Source organism: Denticeps clupeoides, chromosome 15, assembly GCF_900700375.1.
Source record: "Denticeps clupeoides chromosome 15, fDenClu1.1, whole genome shotgun sequence".
Lineage (NCBI taxonomy): Eukaryota > Metazoa > Chordata > Actinopteri > Clupeiformes > Denticipitidae > Denticeps > Denticeps clupeoides.
The window spans coordinates 4,068,832-4,074,138 of NC_041721.1; the positions used below are offsets into that span (position 1 = coordinate 4,068,832).

Consider the following 5,307-nt stretch of genomic DNA (forward strand, 5'->3'; position numbering starts at 1 on the left):
GCGCAGAATTCCTTCAGGCCGTCCATCAATCACCCTGCTGTCTGCAGCGGAGAGACGGATGAAGTGATATATCCACTGACAGGCACTGTAATCACCTCTGATTGGGAGATATCAGTGTAGCCAGTCTGTGTACCACCCACACACACACACACACACACCTGCTTCTCAGCTTGTAATGAATGAACCTCGACTGCTTTTTACACTCAGGACTGTCCACATAGAAAGGAAGGAAAGGTCTCGGTGGGCCTGTGGGGAGGAGCTCGGTTGCCATGGTGATCAGCTGCTCAGCCAATATCCTGTGTGAGCATTATCCTGCTCGAAGAGCTCGCCGCTCCATTCGAAAACCAATTCTGCACAATTGTTGTAACGATGCAAACCCGTTTAAAGCGTGGGTTTTGCGCCCTGCCCGTAATGAGCAACATAAATCTTCGTTGTTCGCTGATCTCCAACGCTGATGATGAGGATGATCTCTCACATTGCAAAAAGCTTCTTGTTTCGGCAAAACATTTCTGGGAAAGTTAATTTAAAAGTTGAAATAAGGATTCATATGTTCTAGGATACACACACACACACAAACACACAAACACACATACATACATCTCTCTCTCTCCCCCCTAGAGAAAAAGCAAAGGCAAATAAATCTGAGATTCAGGCTTCTGTCCAGCATCAGTACATCAGATTTGCTGCTCAGTGTCAAACAGTATAACAGCAGCTGACAGAGAGAGATGGGCAATTCAAACACACGCACACACAAACACTCTCTCTTTCTCTCTCACACACACCCATACTCTCTCTCTATTACACACACATATACACACACAGAGATAAATTCAGAAAAGGTTAAGGTCATTTATTTGCATATCTTCATTCAAAAAGGAAGCATTCATGTATGCTGACTCCCTCAGTTGTAAATTGAAATATTTTTGGTTATATGCTGAGTATGGCAGATGAAAATCAGCTCATGAAAATCCAATATTCTGTGTGATTTCTCAAAAAATAACTCAAAGGTCAGAAAGTTCTGGAAAGCATCATAACTTTTGTTTTTTATCTTTGAGAAGCACTTGATTGTCTATGTGTGTGTGTGTTTGTGTGTGTGTTGAATGTGAATGAGATGTTGATGTACCTTATTTACACTTCAGATGACCAGGTGATGAAGATGAAGCAACAGCTGCTCCTTTAAAAAAGCTTACACACACCCACCCACACAAACACACACACACACGCACACACACACACACACACTTAATCAAAGCACTCGGCAGCACAGTAAAAGGCACAATGCAGCTTCCGACACCCTCACCTCCTGGAACGGTTCCGTCTCTGTACAGAGCTGTTTGGATTCCCTCCTTGCTGCTAAGGAACACAGGAAGTGGAGAATCCAGACAGGTCGCCGAGCCTGAATGGACAGGAACAGGAAATGTTCATCCGAACTGAAGCACTGATTCATTCCGTCAGTTGATTCTCTTCACTGTTTCAGAAACTCAGAAAACGAATTTAAATGAAAAGGTTTAATTGTGATCTGCGTAGGGTTGTGTTTGGACGACTGTGCTAATGCTCTGTATTTTCAGAACTCACACTTTGGACGAAATGGTCCCCAGTCCCCACGACTGTAACGTTCACCGAATAACAGCTATTACAGAAAGATGAAACTCACCGAGAAGAGCTTTAGTGTCAAGCATCTTGCATGTTCATCACCTCAAAGTGCACGAAGCCTCAGTAAACTTGTCTAGAACTTCTCGTATGGTAGTCCAGAGGAGAACAGACAGAACCTCTGGGATGGAGCATGGTGGTGGAGTGGTTCTTCTTGTGTTGTCTGAATGAGTTGAAAGCTTGTAAAATATAAATGAAGTACATAAAAAATGCAATGCTGGACATGTCATTTGCAGAAACCGATCTAGTTCAAATTAGAACAGGTTTAGATTCAGGTTTAGTTTACCGATGATGCCTGCAACCTGGTCTAAAGCTTTATTTTAACACTGCGGCCAGGTGTCCGTGTGATTGTGACTTCCTGTCTGGGACAGATCTTCACATCCCTATTCCTTACACCCAAGATTAGCACACATTAGTACACATGAGGCCCTGCCACCCTCCCACCGGACCATGTTTTTCCATATCACACCACATGGTGGAGCACTGTGAAGCCAGATGACAAAAATCCGAAGGGGGCGAGCGCCTAGTTCGCTAATCTATCACTGCCAGATTGTCTCAATTACAGCAGGTAAAATGAAGGGACTCCCGACTCCACTGAATCCACTTCGGCTGCCAGCGGTGGGAGAGCCTGGGAGTTTACATCCGCTGCCCGACTGTTGGGCTTCCATTAATCGTAGGGTAAAAGACACACACACACACACACACACACACACACACACACACACACACACACACACACACACACTCTGCTCTAAACAGGTGGGCGCACAAATTATTTCACCAAGTGAGTGTTCAACATGCAACAAACTACAAAGCCACACAATAATGAATATTTATAATCCTGTCTCTAGCTTTACCGTGACTGTTACTCCACTTTGTGCTTTGCATGTGCATTAAGCATTTCAAACCATCATGATGCCAAAACATACATGAATCTATGTACTATTAACAAGAAAGCAAGGTTGCAGGCGGCCGTGTCGCATTTCCCTGCATGCATTGTCCCCAAGACTCAGAGAGATTATCTTTACCATTCCAGACCAATGTGCTGAAGCTGAATACATTTCTTAATATTCTGCACACATACAGATTCTGGCTCAGACCTGATTGGTATGCTGTTTTTGGGGGCGATTACTCTATGCAATTTAATCTACACTCATTTAACACTGAAAACAAATGTTCAGTATTGTGAACTTGCTGGCTCTGTAGACAGTAGGGAGAGTAGGAAGACTTTACCCCACCACTGCGTCACATTCTACAGGCCACAGAAGCAGAAGAAATTTATTGGCAGGGTCAAAGGTCAAGTTACATATATTAAGATGCCCAGTGCGAGCTGCTGGGTGAACAAAACATACATGGTGTAGGGTGGGGGCTGACCTACTGTCTGATTTAAATACTTTGCAACAATATTAAAAACAAAATTCTTTATTTTTATTGATTGTTGTTGTTATCATTATTATTAATGAAATGAAAATAATAAGAATTTGTATCAACAGACAGATAGATGATGGATCGATTTATTTTCTCCACCTTTTTTTTTCTATTTTATTCAAATAATAATCTTGCAGAAAAGAAGAGGACTCTCCCCATAATTCAATATCTCTCCGATGGATTGAATTTGGGTTTTGGTTTATTAATATACTGGAAACGTCATTTATAATTCAGAAGACTTGACTAGCGCAGCAGAAAGAAATCTGCACATTGCGCACACTCTGTCTGATGTGCATAACCAAGTTATTGCATTGCTGTGTGAAAAGAAAACACATTTATTATGGTTTTATCATTTTATTAAAAGTTTGTGTTGGACACGGCTTTTACATTTTTCAGAGAGGCCCGGTTTGAGTTGCTGTGAGCTGCAGATGGCGCTGTGGTGCAGAAAGAGAAAGCAGAGAGCGCAAAAAACACACATACACACACAATACCAGGCACACCCCTCCACTCCATTCACTCTGTGTGCCTAAGTGCTCATTTTTGCTTTTTTCATTATTTTTTAATTGTGGCCAATCCATATCAGATTCTAGTGTGAACCACTCATCACTCACTCACTCACTCCCATCCTTATCAGCTTAGTCCTGTTATTAAGGGTCGTGGTTGCTGGATCCCATCCTGGGACAGTGTGGGCACAGACTCACACACATAAGATGGCAGTAGCTCACACGGCCTTTCCGGTTCATGGACATTGCGGAAAATGATGTCTACAATCTGAAACAACTCTTCCAGCCCCGCCCCCATCTCTGTTATACTATTTACAGTGACATCCCTGGAAGAGAGCTCAGAGAATGTGCAGGCCAGCACTGCAGATGTTCTCACCGACATCTTCATCATCTCCCTGAGCACCACCGTTGTTCCAATGTGTCTCAAGGCCACCACCATCGCGCCCATGCCGAAGAAGTCTTCAGTGCCGTGTCTCAATGACTACCGTCCCGTTGCCCTCACACTTATCATGATGAAGTGCTTCGAGAGGCTGGTCATGAAACATATGAAGACCCTGCTGCCCTCCACCCTGGACCCACTGCAATTCGCCTATATTCCTCAGCACCTGGTCGCGAAGCTGAGCCTGCTGGGCCTGAACACCTCCCTCTGCAACTGGATCTTGGACTTCCTGACTGAGAGACCTCAGTCTGTCCGAATCGGTCACAGCATCTCCAGCACCATCAAAACTGAGCACAGAAGCTCCTCAGGGCTGTGTGCTCAGTCCAATGCTGTTCACCCTGCTGACCCACGACTGTCCAGCGATGTACAGCTTCAACCACATCACCAAGTTCACTGATGACACGTCTGTGGTGGGTCTCATCAGCAAGAAAGATAAGTCAGTGTTCAGAGTACTGTTTCTGAACGTGATCAAAATGAAGGAGATGATTAGGAGATGACTTCAGAAGACAACCACTGGAAACCACTTCTCATTGAACATCAACAGATCTTGTGTGGAGATCATCGAGAATACAAAATTCCTCTGTGTCATTCATCTAGAGGAGAACCTCTCCTTAACAGCCAAGAAAGAACAGCAGCGTTTCTACATTCTCACCACCTTCTATAGAGGGACCATTGAGCGCTTTTTAACCAGCTGCATCATTCTCTGGTTTGGGAACTGCATTGCATCAGACCGCAAGACCCTACAGTGGATAGTGAGGAATGTTGAGATCATCAGAGTCTCTCTTTCCTCCATAACAGACATATACAACACACGCTGCATCAGGAAAGCCACCAGCATTGTGAAGGACTCTGCACACCCCTCACATGCACTCTTCACCCTCCTACCATCCGGAAAAAAGGTACAGAAGAATTCGGGCCCTCACTGCCAGACCCTTCATCCCACAGCTTCATCCCACAGGCCATCAGACGCCTGAACACTCAGGAACTTTCCTCTTCCTCCTGACACACACTCACACACACACACACTGCCTCTGTTATATTGAGTATTATTATATATTATTGCACTTTTTACTTTGCTCATTTATTATTCTTTTCACTAGTTTAGTGCTGTCTGTCTCATTGTGGTCTACATGCTTCTTGGTTAAATGTTACTCTAACACGGCCTGTGATGCACACATGCAATTTATCTCAGTATTGTTTTAATTGATTGTCAGTATGTCAGTTTAAATTGTTTAAATCGTGCATGTAGGACCTGGTTCTGGAGAAACATTGTTTTGTTCCACTAGG

General features: G+C 43.9%; 1 long non-coding RNA gene across 1 annotated transcript; it reads right to left on the reverse strand.

Moving 5' to 3' along the window:
• On the reverse strand, positions 1-1,664 carry LOC114765308 (uncharacterized). The gene is made up of 3 exons (XR_003742595.1): positions 1,301-1,664; positions 1,124-1,185; positions 1-41 (listed from the first exon to the last, which is right to left on the reverse strand). It is a non-coding gene; the product is annotated as an uncharacterized LOC114765308 (long non-coding RNA).
• Positions 1,665-5,307: the final 3,643 nt, after the last annotated feature.